Below are 14,199 nucleotides of genomic sequence, written 5' to 3'. Positions count from 1 at the left end.
GAGACAGAGAGAGACAGAGCATGAACGGGGGAGGGTCAGAGAGAGGGGGACACAGAATCTGAAACAGGCTCCAGGCTCTAAGCTGTCAGCACACAGCCCAACGTGGGGCTCAAACTCACGGACCGCGATATCATGACCTGAGCCGAAGTCAGCCACTTAACCGACTGAGCCACCCAGTCGCCCCCGACCAGTTTTATTTTTAATTCTGTTTCTGCGTCAAGTTGTAGGCACGAATGTCTCCAATCACCAGCTCACGTTTTCTAGAACTCATTGCTTTGGCGGGTGCCACCTGCGGCCTGCTGTGGCTCGTCCATCTGTCCCCTCTCGCGGGACAGGTATGGCATCGGCTCCACGCCCAGCAGATGGAATTAAAAGGACAGATAATAAAGAGTGCCGGGGAGGGTGCGGTGACAGCAGAGCCCTGGCTCACAGCCGGTGGGAATGCACAGTGGCGCCGCCACGGAGGACAGCCTGGCGGCTCCCCGAACGTGAGTCACCCCACGACCCGGCAGCCCACTCCTAGACATGTGCCCGAGACATGAGGACACGCATCCGCGCGAGGCGTGTGCACGCGTGTTCTCAGCGGCCGGGGCCCGGCAGGCAGAGGCTGGAAGTGAGCTGAGTGCCCACGGGCGGCTGAAGTGAGGCACAGGCGTGGGGACCGTTTCTCAGCTGCAGAAAGGAGGGAATCACGGACACGCGCGAGCCGCCGAGCAACATGGCGAGTGAGGCGCTCGAGGGGGCCGGGTGCAAAGTCCACGTACCGTCCGGCTGCATTCACGTGAACAGTCCAGGAAAGGTAAAGGGAAGGATCCAGAGAGTGGATTTGTGGGGGCCAGGCGCTGGGGGAGGGGGTTGCCCGTACCGGGCAAGGGGGAGGCGCTTGGCCTGGAGGTGACGAGCTCTTCCAGAGTTGCTTGAGGTGGTGAGGTGAAGGGCACAGACGTTAGAGCTCGATAAAGCCATTTTGCAAACGGTTAAGGACAGGACCCCTCCAAGTTTCTAGAAAATGCACCAGAGTGCTTAAAGAGACAGGAGAGGTCACCACCGTGCGCTGCAGGGCGGGTGTCTGCTCCTGACCAGGGGCCTCCAGGGACCACTCACGGTGCCCACGTCGCCCACGGGTCCTGCTCCTCGGGGGCCACACTGCCGGTGCCCTGCGGGCTTGGCCCACGCGGCGGAATTCAGGGCTGCCGTCCCCGAGGGGCCCGAACGCCCGGGGCCCTCCTGGTCGGATCTAGCAATCTGTCCACTAGCACACCGCTGGGGGGCACGGCCTCTCAGACCGGGACAGACACGCTCATCGAGGGCTGTTCACAAACACGGAACCTCGGCAGCAGATAACATGTCAGGAGCAGTGGATTCCTTGGGGGACGCTGGGTGGGGGGGCACCGGGGGGCCATTAAGGTTCTTTCGGTTTTGAACACATGTTAACGCATGAGAAACTGTGTGAGAAGTGATGCTGATTTCCACAGCGCTGTCCACGCGCGCACCTGTGTCCCTGCGAGCGTGCCCGGATGTGCGTGGTTCTCCAGGAGAATATGCCGGAGGCAACTGTGGGCGCCCTGGATCGCGGGAACTCTGATTTTCTTCTTTACGTATTCGTTTCCACTTTCTTAGCGAGACACGATAAACAGCTACAGTTTTTGTAACCGGAGCAGAACAGAACAACAGTATCCAGAGAAAGGCTGGCCCTGGGGGGCAGGGGGTCTGAGGGCGGAGAGGGGCTCTGAGGACTGGGGGGGGGGGGTAGCGGGGGGCTCTGAGGGCGGCCTCTGTTTGCAGGAGCTGAGGCCGCTTTCTTGCCCGAGTTTGTGGAGAGGCCGCTCCTGCGTCGAGGAGGAAATCCCCACATTTGCGCAAAGCCAGAGCCACGGTGAGGCTGGGGTCCAGGCTGAGCCGGGCAGGACCGGAAGCCCGCAGGCCCCAGCCCCAGGGGCGAGGCCATGTCATCCAGGAGTCTGAGAGCCCTGGAGCCTGGGTGGGCTGATTTCGGGTCACATTCCTGCTGGTTTTCTCTGTCCCCTGTGGTGCTCTGGACACACGGCCTGGATTCGTGGTGCACCAGAGGTGACAACAGCCTTTGTACTTTGCAGAGGCGTCCGGTGGGACCCAAACCCCAGAGAACCCCCTCAGAGGGGCAGGAAGGCCTCCCTGAGGCTCTGGCGTGTGGGGGAGCGGCCCCTTCCCGCATCTAGATTTCCTGGTGACTGTAGGAAGAGGGGAGACACTGGGGAGCAAGAGAGACAGAGGGAGACAAAGGGAGAGACAGGGAAGGAGGTTGGGACAGAGAGAGATTTTAAGGAGCTGGCTCACACGACTGTGGGGGACTGGAGAGCCCTAAATCTCCAGGGCAGGCCGCAGGCTGCACACCCAGGGGAGAGTTGGGGTCCAGAATTCCTTGGAGACAGAACTCCCTCCTTCTCAGGGGACCACAGTCTTCTTCTCTTGAGGTCTTCAACTGATTGTATGAGACCCACCACATAATGAAGGGTATAAAATGGTGGAAAAATTATATATTGGCCTCTGTCCCCTTAGAGAGAGGTCCTAAATCCCTCAGAATTTCCCGGTGACAGGAGTGTCTCTGGGTCTAAGAGGTGACTCTGAGTGGGCTCCTGGATGGGGGCCAATCACCAGAAAGAGCAGACTGCGGTTAGAAGCTAAGAACTTTCCTCCCCACCCCTCCCCCATCCCCCCTTTGCTCAGGGCACCTGCGCTGAAACCCAGACCTAGCCCCAGGCTGAGCCCCGCCCCCGCCCCCTCTGGGCACCAGCGGGCACCCGTCGGGGGAGAAGCCCCTCCCCTCTCCCGGCCTCCCTGGGCCAGACATCGAAGGCCAGCGGCCACCTGGCGTTGTGGGTCTGTTCTGTCCAACCTGGTGCCCAAGGTCTCTCGGTTAGTTTGAACACAGACCAGTCCCGCCACCAAAGCCATGGTTCTGCCATTGCTTCTGGAACTGGGAGAATCTGTGCTAAATTAGACTCAATAACAATTACATAATGAAACGCTCCTCCCTCTCTCTCTCCTCCTCCAGACGGGGCTCACGTTGAACCAAGCCTGACAGCCTCCATTACCGCAGAAAGGCTTTCAGCAGGAGCATTGATTGCCCGCCCGGGTCATTTATATCCTTGGGCGGACCCCGCGCACGGGCACCCGCTGCTCGGGCCGGCCCTGCACGGCCGGCCAGGGGGCCCCGGGGCTCCGCCACGGGATGTCGGCCACGGCGGTGATTCATTCCTCAGCGTCGGGTTGACATCTCGTTTGTCTTGATCCAATGTTAGCTCAGAGGGGGGAAACGTTTTTGTTTCAAGTGTGAACCGTAAACTGTGCGTGTTTTTATTCCTTCATTTGCCGCCAGCGCAGGCGCAGTCCGGTCAGCAGAGAGGAAAATCTATATATCGGCTCCAATGTGCATCCCTCCAGGGACGGGGTCCACTTCCGGCCCGCGCCTGGGGGCGTGGGCGTGGGGGTGGTCACATCTGCTGCTGAACAAAGGGCGCCCTGGGGCCACTGACCCCCTGGAGCACACCCCAGTCCTGCCCCCGCCCCGGGACCTGCTCCCTCTCAGCCCCTGGGCGGGTCCAGGCCCTTTGGGGGCTCTGCTGGCTGGGGCTGGGCCTGGAGAGTCCAGAGAGCCTCCCCGTGTGGCCTCCCTGCTCTGCGCCCGTCCATGTGGCTGCTTCTCCAGGGAGCGGAGGCCCCAGTCACAGAGTGGCCACGAAGCTCCCGTGTGCGAGTGACCTCAGAGCTTTCGTTTCATCTCTGGTCCACTCCTCAACACGGACTCACGCAGGCAGGCCCCAGCATGGGGCAAGGACGGGGCACGTGGGCCCCAGGCGCCTCCGGTCAGTCCCCGCCCCCGGCACTGCCCGGTGGCCTCCAAGCCTGTCCCCACATTGCTCCCGAGGAGCCTCCACAGGGTCTGCCCCAGTCCACACTTCAGACCTGCCTGGGACCTCCCCCCAGGTCCCCAGGCCCCAGGCGAGGGGCCACCAAAGCTGTTGGCTCTCCTAGCCAAGGTCCACACCCCCACAGCCCACAGAACAGGCCTGTGGCCCCCGGGGGATGGTCTTCTTTCCTGATGGCCCGGACTGTTTACCTGGTGCGGCCCCATCACTGACACGCAGATCTAGGGGAGGCAGCGCCTGAAGGACGTGACGTGAGGGCACCCTGCCCTCCAGAGTGACCTGCACACCCACCCGCCCGCAGCTTAGCCCCATGACTCCCACAGCTCCAAAGCCACTCCTCAGAACCCATGGGCCAGGGGGACTCAGGGACCCCACCCATCGTCCCTGGGAGGGGACGGGAGGGGACGGGAGGCCACCAGTCCCCACAGAGAGGCTGGGCAGGGAAAGGGAAGAGCCAACAGGAAGCTGGGGGTGGTAGGCTTTGAGGACCACCCCAGGAACTGGAGGAACCAACTGCTTCCTGCTGAGAGCTAGCCACGACCCCTCCCCTCCCCACAGCCCCCCCCCCCCAACCCTGGGTCTGCCCAGCTCCTTGGGCCAGGTCAGGCCAGCTCCTTGGGCCAGGCCAGGGCTCAGTCCCGCCAACCACACAGGCAGGCCCACTGTTGTTTGCTGGTGCGAATTTGCCAGAAGGCCCAGGGCAGGTGGGGAGTGGCCAGAAGTCCTTACCACGGCTACCTTAGCGCTTGGTGAGGCCAGGTTGCCCTCCCTGAGCCTCCAGGCATGAAGAGACACAGTCACACATGCCGGCACACAGACCTGGGACAGGCAGGCACACCCCACAAAGACCCACAACCGCAGACAGTCCCCGGACAGATGCCCTCACGGACACACACGACCCTCACCCCCACTCTCACACACACGCGGGGACACACCCTCCCACCTGGTGTCCCCGGCCTGCACCCCACAACAGGTAGGCAGGCCTGGCAGCTGGCTGCAGTTACCTAGGAAACGGTGTCACCATCGTGGCATCGCAGAGTCTCAGGGGCCCCCAGCAGGTGCCGGGCAAACCCCCCGGAACCTGCCTGGGACTCAGGCTGTAGGTAGGCACGGTCTGGATGTAAAGAAGATGGCCGGTGGGCAGAGCAGGCTTCACTGGGCGAGGAACAGGCCTGAGAGATGGCAGGGGCAGGCGAGAGCCCCCACCCCCACCGGGGCCCCAGGGGCCACAACTCTGACGCCCCAGATCCTGAAATGGGCCCTGCCCTTGTCCAGCCATGGTGCCCACAGACCCATCGGCAGTGCCCACTAGGCGGGATCACTTCCTCAGACAAAAGCCGTCTCAGAGAGAAGGAAAGGAGCCAGGAAGAAAGCAGCCCGAGGTCCTGCCTCCCCAGGAGAAGGGGCAGGACAAGGACAGCGAGCTGGGCAGTAGGCAGTAGGGAGGGACATCTCTAAGCGGGGGGCGGGTTCAGGATAGGGGGCAGGGCTTGGTCCTGCGCCTCTGCTGAGCCAGATGAGGGACCACTGCCAAGATCCAGGCTACCTGCTCGCCGACAGGTAGGGCTGAGTGCACCAGGACCTGCCTTTTGGGCTCTTGATGGGGCATAGGGATCCGCGCAGGGACATGGGGGGCAGATGGGTGTTCAGAATGACAAGTATGCAAAGCTGGGGCAGGGGGAGCAGACGCCTGTCCTTCCTGCTGGGAGGTCTCCAGCACACCTGCCCCACTCGCTCGTTGGCTCAGAGCCAGGCCCCACATGGAGGGCGTGGCAGACACCACAGAAGGGACAGGGACAGTCAGTGGCTGAGCCCCCGGGGCTGCAGGTTGACATTCAAGTCCCTCAAGCCCTGAACAGGCTGCCCATCATTCCCACTGCCTCACCGGGTGCCCAGTTGGAACAGTGACTTAGGAAAGACCCTACCTGAGCCAGACCCAGCAGCCAGACCTCGAGGGGAGGGGGGGAGGTGGTGGTGGACAGGCTGTTTCTGGGACCCAGGGGGTGAGAAGGGTCCCTGGTCCAGAGGAAGGAGGTCAAAACAAGTGGGGCAGAAAATGGCCTGTGTGGGCATGGGCAGGGGGACCGCAGGAGACCTGGGCACAGAGCCTGCGGGAGACAAGCCAGAGGGCCTCGCACGGGGCAACAGGTGGGGACCCTGAGCGACTGCTCTGGCCCCGGGCTGGCGCCGACCATGGAGGTGCTGTGCACACAAGGCCACACTTCGAGGGTCTCTGTGCTCACGGACCCCTCCTGCAGAGGCCTTTCCCTACAGCCCCCAGGGTGATGCTCTCCCCTCTCCGCACCTGCACGGCCCTCTGCGCAGCCCCTGTGTCCCAAGGCCTGGGGCAAGCCTGCCCCCACCTGCTCTGCGGGGCTCGTCCTGGACACAGCACTGGAGAGTCTGCACTGCGCCGTCCTTTCCAGGGCACTTACCACCGGGCGCGTGAGGAATCGCGTGGAGACGATGGCGGTGCGGGGGCCGGGCGTCCAGCCTGCTGCGGGCCCTCGGGAGCCAGACGCCCGGCTTCCCCCGGCACTGGGGCGAGGCTCCCGCCGCCACGGGGAGACACGGAGACGCAGACTTCACGCCTGCTCGGGGGTGAACGATAACTACCCTCCCTCTTGCAGCTTCTCCCAGCTTCTCCCAATGAACCCGTTTTCTGTCCGTGTGAGATCCCGGGGCCCAGCCCACTTGGCTGCTTGTGATGGTGTGGATTTCAAAGCCACATACTGGGCTCTCTATTCCCACTGGCGTGTGTTCTGACTCCACAAGCGTTTGGTGTTTCCCCCAGATCAGGGATCCTGAATTCAGGGGATCTGTGAACTCGGGCAGGAGAAAACGACACCTGTCTTTGCACAAACCTCCACCTGAAAGTTAGCACTGCCCTCCACTGGGAATGTCCCCGGTGCCGGGAATTTTCTCCGTAACCCACTGATGCGCCTGTGTCCCCGTCCTCTCGTGGCAGATGCTTCAAACATCCACGCTTCCCACAACCGCCAAACCACGGGGCCTCTTCCATGCGGGGGACACACGCACTACCGCTTTGCATGCCTGCGTCTAGCCTTTTGATAATTATCTCAAAATAACTGCCTTCGTGTGTGAGCCTATGTGTCTTTATTCATTGAAAACCTAAATGAGCAAGTGGAGTGCAGGGGATTTTCAGGGCAGTGGCACTATTTCGTGTGACATTGTCACCGCGCGTTTGTCAGAACCCACGGAAGGTATGGGTTTGCACAGAGAGAGACCCTAGTGCAAACTATGGACATTAATTCATAGTAATGTACTGGGACTCGCTGGGTGACTGCAACAAAGGCACTCACTAGAGGAGTTGTGAACAGCAGGGGTGGGGCGTGGGGAGGGGAAACGGGAACTCTGAACTGTCTGCCCCATGTTTCTGTAACCCCAAAACTGCTCTAAAGTATAAGGCTCATTAATTTTTTGCCGTCTATGAATTATGGGGAAAAATTGTCATCAGGCCTTACCCCCACACCCCCACCAGAGCATGGCGGGACTCAGGACAGCCCAGCCCCTCACCAGGCGCGAGTGGGGCGGCCGGTCCCAGGGCCACGCAGCCCTGGGTTCCACGGCCCGTGAGCCACAGGACAGTGGGCATGGGCATCTCCAGGGTGGCCTGTAGGAAGCGACGGTGATGAAAGGACAATCCGTGTTGACGCGTCCCACACACGCGCACGCACACGCACAGGCGCACGTGTGCACGGCATCAGCAAATGGCCCCGCTCCAGGACATGCCGGAACATTCCATTCCCAGCTGTGCAGATCTGAAATTCTTCTCTGACGTTTTCCATTCTGACTGCACGTGTGATTTAATCTCAGCATTAACGTTCAGAGTAATTAAACCAAAAACCTCATTTCGGAGGTTTTCCTGAGCTTCTGCATCGATGTTGGACAACTGACTCCCACCGTGGATACTGTGCCAGCGGGTAAAACCACCTCAGTCCCAGTAAACACAAGCCCGGCCCCAGATCCTGCAGAAAGAGGTGGCTTTTCCGCGAACCGACCCACCAAACTGTCTGTTTAGGTGCCCAGATCTGGCAGGATCTCGTTCCCGTTTTAAGATCTCAGAGCCAAATTCAGTTTAACAACCTAAACAATTAGCCTACTTCAGAGCGAATGTGTTTAAAGTTGGAATGTAACACATTAAATATTTCAAGGAAAAAAGGCTCACTGTGTGAATCAGAAAGTCAGGATTCCTGTAGAGCTAAGCCCAGAAGTGATGCTTGTTTGGAGGGAGCGCGGTCAGCCGGTGGGAGGCTCGCCTGCGTGCGGCATCCGCCGGAAGGAACACGGACGCTCCATTTGGCGGCCAGGAGAACGCGGCCCTGTGTCACAGGCCAGGGAGCACACGGCTGGCTGGGTGTGCACTCCACACCTCGCCAGCACCACACGCTAGGTCCCTGAGTGTTTGATGCCCACCGCGAGACCGCTCTGGGGACACGGACGGGCTCCGAAACGCAGGGGGCTCGACCATAGAGGCTGGTGACACGAGTGCCCCGTCCAGGGAAGAGGCGCCTGTGGGGTGGACGCAGCTCTCGCCCGAAGGAGCATCCCGCGGGGGCTTGGGGCTTCTGGGGCCAGACGCTGAATGACCAGGCTGGTGGGGCTGGGGACAGGCTGCAGGTGGTGACCTCACCACCTTGTCACTATCCTCTCCAGCCTCCGTGGGCCAGCGCGATGGGCCAGCAGATCTTAACGCATCGTGTGGGCAGCCGCTGGTTAGGGACGGTCCCAAAGGGCTGACGTGCCGCAGCCAGACGCGTGTGAGAAAGGCAGCTTGAACAGTGGGCACCGGCAGGCTTGGGTGTGTCCGCGCACCCGTGTCTGGAGTCCCAGCCCCACCACTGCCCTCAGTAGCTGCTGCCGTGGGTCGCGCGGGAAGTCCACATCCACGGGGTAGGGGAGGGCCAGCTCAGGCAGCAGGGCCGCAAGCCAGAGGGTCTCAGTGCCTGCTCCCCGGACTACAGCTGGGAGCTGGGGTCACATCAGAGCACCTGAGACTGCAAACCCCCATCACGACACCTTCACAAAAAGGACGTACGTGTCCATCACCCACGGGACCCCGACGTACACCGTCACAGGACCCGTGCGTGAGCGTCCTCGGCAGCGCTATTTATAATGGCCAAGAGATAGACACCACCCAAGGTCCATCAAGAAGAAGGCACAGGAAGGACACGTGGCCCACGCGCGGATGGAGTGTGATCCTCGGAGGAGGGGGAGAAGCTCGAGGACGCGGAAGGGCGCTGGAGACACCACGCTCGGGCGAGAGAAGCCAGGGTAAAGTCCACGTACTGTAGCATTCCGTTTGCACCAAAAGTCCAGAACAGGCCACGCCTAGAGACAGGGCGCCAGGGGCTGGGGACCGCGTCAGGGGGCGACCGCTGTGCTCTGCAACCCCCGACTCTGAATGTTCTCAACACCGCTGAGTCGTACGCTGCGCGGGGGCGGCCGATGCAGCTCGTGCTGGTTTCCCGTCTCCCCAGAGGGCGGGGGCAGGTGGTCTGAGGCGCTTCCAGGACCCACGTGCTTGTCTCTGTTGCAGACCCTACCTACGCTGATAATACACAGCCAATTGCTCAAACGAATCATCGAGACCGTTGTCTCTGCGACAAATAGCCATTAGGAGCTCCATGCTTCAAACTGCATCCAGATCAGGGACCTGAGGGCTGGGACAGCATCACAGCAGCTGGCCCTAAAATCTCCCCTTCCGGCTGCCCCGTGGGTGCCGATCCTGGGCACTGTCCCCAGCGGGACCCACGGGTGGTGGGAGGGAGCAGGTGGGAGCCGGCGGTTTGGGCAGGGCCTCAGTGACCATGCCGAAGCAGGCCTCAGCTGTGTGCCCCCAGCCCTCCTCTTTGTGGGGGAGGGACAGTCTCCTCCCACACAGACCCGGTGCAGGACCAGGCAGCCCAGCTGTGGGCCTCCTCCCCGTGGGATCTGCAGCCCATGGAGTGCCACTCCCACCGCGAGGGGCTCCGGCTCTCCCCACATGTTCCCCGAACCCCCCGTGCTGCCCACACCTATCTATGGCCCCTTCCCCTTTCTGCAGGCCTCCCTCCTGGGCCCACCTTCGCCCCGCCCAGTGCCCCTTGGGTGGGCCCGTGTTTGCCTCCCCACCTCTGCTCCTGTCAGCTTTCCTAGCTGTCCCGAGGCCCAACTCACACCCACTGGTCCAGGATGCACTCTGTATGTGGACACCCCTGCCCTGATAAGGACTGGATGTTTGGGCCCCCAAAATCCCTATGTTGAAGCTTAACCCCCAGCGGGCTGGGTTTTTTGTTTTTGTTTTTGTTTTTGTTTTTTTGGAGAGGAGCCTGGGAGACGGTTACATTTAGATGCGTCTGTGAGGGTGGCCCCCCAGTAGGGTCAGCGTAAGAAGAGTGTAAGAAAAGACACCAGGCTCATTCTCTCCTCTCTCTCAACCACACAGAAGAAGGTGGCCGTCTGTGAACCAACAGGGGACGCTTACCAAACACCGTGAGGCACCTTGACCTTGGACCGCCAGCCTCCAGTCCGTGAGAAACACAGGTCCATGGTACGTTGTCATAACAGCCCAAGCCGACTGACGGCCCCCTCCCCCCAGGAGGCCTCAGCCTCCGAATCCTTGTCTTCAAATGGGGACACTGATCCCAGACGCTTCTTCAGGTTCCCTAAGCTGTGCTCCCAGATTTGGGGCCCTGGGCCTCTGCCCTAAGCCACACTGGGGATGGAGGGGAGCCCCACAGCCCTGCCTCCCTCATGTGGTCAGTGATGTCCAGCCAGTCTGTAAAAGGGTCTGGGACACAGGGTCAAGGGTGCTGGCTGCCCTGCCAGAGGCCCAAGGGCCTTACGAACTGATGTCTGATCTCTAAGGTAAGGAAGCCAAGTCTGGCATCAGGAAGGACTGCTGTCCTTACAGGTGGGGCAGGAAGGGAGGCAGGCCCTGGGACTGTGTTCCTGAGCGGACCCGGGGCCCAGAAGGACCACCTGGGGACAAATGTGCAGAAGGCCCACCGGGCAGGGAAGGTGGGGGAGACTGCAGGTTCTTATTTTCTGCTTTAATTTTACTGATTTTCTACCACCAACAGTGGTTATTTCATAATTAGAGAAAAAGAACTCTTGCAGCAAAGGGAAGGCATGGTGGGGTGGGGGGTGGGGGAGCCACTTCTGCAGGACCCCGAGTGTCCAGGGCTTTGGGGCCCTTAAATCCGGCTGACGGGATCGGAAATCAGCTGGAAGATGTGGGCGCCTGCGGTGACCCGACCCGCGTGGCAAAGCCCCTCAGCGCCAGTGAGGGCCCTGTGTTTGCTCTGCCCCCACCCCCACTGCCCCCAAGAGCAGGAGGCACGTGGTGGGTTCCTGTGCTTTCCTGGGGAGCAGAAGCGCAGTTGTGGGGCCTAGGGCCCCAGCCCAACACCCACCACGTGTGTGGCACAGCGCCCTGCCCCCATCATGAAGCCCAGGCCTCTCCAGGCCCAGGCCCCGATGCGCCCGCAACGGCCAGTTCACAGAGCCCGTGGGGTCTGAGGGCCAGAGAGTGGTCGGCCCCCCTGGCAGGCGGCAGGATGGGCATAAACCTCGGGTTCCAAGCGCCTCCGGTAACACCCTGGCCAAGCCGTGCCCTCTCCAGGCCTGGGTCCCCCAACTGAACAATGGGGTGGCACCCCAGGTTGCTATGGGAATGCAGAGGGGGTTCTGTTGCAGGGGACCCGAATAGGAGGCCAAGTGGAAGCAGGTCAGAAACTCTGCTCTCCCTCCTCCATCCGGGGACCCTTCCATCCCCGAGGACGCCCCTCCAGCCCCTAGGCCCACCTCCACCGCGTCCTCGGAGCCCCCCCCTCCCGCCCCCGTCCCCGCCCCCGTCCGTCCCCGCCCGTCAACCCCGCCCCCCTGTCCCTGCCTGGAACCCATCCCTGTCAGCCCCGCCCCTGTCAGCCCCGCCCCCTGTCAATCCCCCGCCCGCCCCCGCCCCGCCCGTCAACCCCGCCCCCTGCCCGCCTCCCTGCCTCGTCCCCATCCCTGTCAGCCCCGCCCCCTGTCAATCCCCCGCCCGCCCCCCTCCCACCCCCTCACCCTCCCTTCTCCCGTCCCTGCCCCCTGCCTGGGCTTCATCCCCGTCAGCCCGCCCGCTCCCCGCCCTGTCCCCGCCCCATCCCTGTAAGCCCCGCCCCCTGCCAGCCTCCCCCGCCCCCGCCCGTCCCCACCTCTGTCAGCCCCTGCCCTCATGCTGCAGCCTGGTGGGGGGCACTGAGACCCCATCCCTTGGAGGAGCAGGGCATAGGCTGGGATGGGGCACGTGACAGAAAACAGACCCGGAAGTTCGCCACCTGTCACCCTCCTGTCCTCCCCAGGCCTCGGACATCAAAAGCAATGCCAGCTGGCCAGGGGTCAATGACCATCGACCAGCCCTGGGGGAAGCAAGGACCCTGGTGACTGGGGTGGGGTGGGGGGTGGGCTGGCTCCTTCTCCCGAGTCCAGGCTGGGTGGGGGAAGGGGCCTGTGGGGCTGGAGGCTGAATGAGCCTCCCCCCGGGGGGCATCCAGGCCCAGGACGCACCAGGCTGGGCCTGGCTGGCTCCTGGGGCCACATTCCCCCTGTACCCTGCCCCCAGTCTCCTTGAAAGCTAAAGGGATAGGCTCTGTCCATGGGGGGCATGCCCAGACAGCCCTGTTCTCAGAGCAGAGCAGCTCCTGCAGGGGGTCCATGGGAGGCAGGGCCCAGAGCTGGAAGGGCCCAGGACTGCTCCCTCTGGGCTCCCGGATGTCCCTCCAGCCCGGCCTCGCATACTCCACACCCCATTTACACCCAGGACCTCATCACACTGAGCAAGCTGGCCCCTCCTGCCAGGGCCATGCTCGAGGTGGGGGGGGGGGGGTGTCCCTCTGTCGAGACGACCTCCTCCCCAGCCCCTTCCAAGCTGGCATGAGCCTTCCTCCTCCATTTTCCCAACCAGCACCCAGCACCTCTCCCCACCCCCACCCCCCACCCCAAGCCCACTACTTCCTGCTGCCCTTGTGCTGGCCCCATCCATCAGGGGCACGGTGGGGGCGGGTGGAGGGAAGGAGCAGAGCACCTGAGTCACCAGGGCACCCAGATGTCGTCAGGGACCAGCCACCTACCCAGGTTCGGGGCCAGCGCTGGGTGTGGGCCCTGCCTCCCAGTTCTTGGGAAGAATGACGGACTATCATGGACAGGCTTGCCGTGGGTACCATGAAATCAAACTGACAAGAAAACACGATTAATTTGCTGCTTAAAGAAACAGTCACAAAGACTTAAAAAAAAAAAAAGCTGCCTTCCCTTTTAATTAGATGCGCTGTCTGTCCCTGCATGCCCAGGGGCCGGTGCACCCCAGCTGGGTGGGGGTGCGGAGGGGGAGCTGAGGCTGGCTCTCATCCAGGCCCTCCTGCCTGACGAGCCTGGGGGCTTCAGCAAGGGCTGCCTGAGGGGCGCTGAGCCAGCGGGCTGCTGGTCATGTGAGGGGACCCCAAGCCAATGGCAGGAGAGGGCCCTGAGCAGGACTAGGTAGCGTCCGCCCGGAGACAGGGCTGCTAAGGGACCAGGGAGCCACAGTCTGAGAGCTATCTTGGGGCCAGGCATCCCAGCTGGGAGGAGGGCACTGACCCAGGACAGCCCAGGGACAGCTCTGGGGCAGGGCCGGTCTCTGTCTCCTGCGATGGTGGTCGGGATGGGACGCCTGGACGCAAACCCCCACACCCCGGTGGCCATCCTCATGCTGCTGTGACCTGGGAGCATGGGGCTGGGAGCCCTGGCCGGGCGCTTAGCGGTCTGCCTGTGGCTGTCCGGCTCCGGGGCCCTGAGTCCCCGTCTCCGTTTGTGATGTGCTTCTCCAAGGAGCCATGCCTAGCTTTCCAAGAACGCCCTCTCTCTGCCTTGGTGCTGTCCCCAAATCCAGGCGGCACCGTACAGAAGCCGCTTCTCCCCTCAGAGTGGGCATGGCAGCCCCTGGCACCAGACCGGGGGGATGGCCTTAGGGCAGCTGTGAGCGCAGGGCCTGTGGAGCAGGACAGGAGGGGAGGGGAAGAGAGCACGGTCCCTCCTTCCTCCAAAGCTCGCCCTGCCCTGGCGGACTGGCGAGTCTTCCAGCTGTGGACCCTGGGGGCCAGCACAGCTCCTCCTGAGGGTTTATTCTGGTGAGGTTCTGGCTCTGCTGTGTCCCGCACCCTCTGCCCCCCAGAGTCAAGAACCAGGGGGGAGGGGAGTCTCATGCTCTTCTGTCCTGGGGGGCTCTTGAAGTGCCCCCCCCACACACACGCCCCAGCCTGGCCCCGAGAGT

The sequence above is a fragment of the Panthera tigris genome, chromosome D2 (assembly GCF_018350195.1).
Source record: "Panthera tigris isolate Pti1 chromosome D2, P.tigris_Pti1_mat1.1, whole genome shotgun sequence".
NCBI lineage: Eukaryota > Metazoa > Chordata > Mammalia > Carnivora > Felidae > Panthera > Panthera tigris.
Note: the sequence above shows the minus strand (reverse complement) of the source record.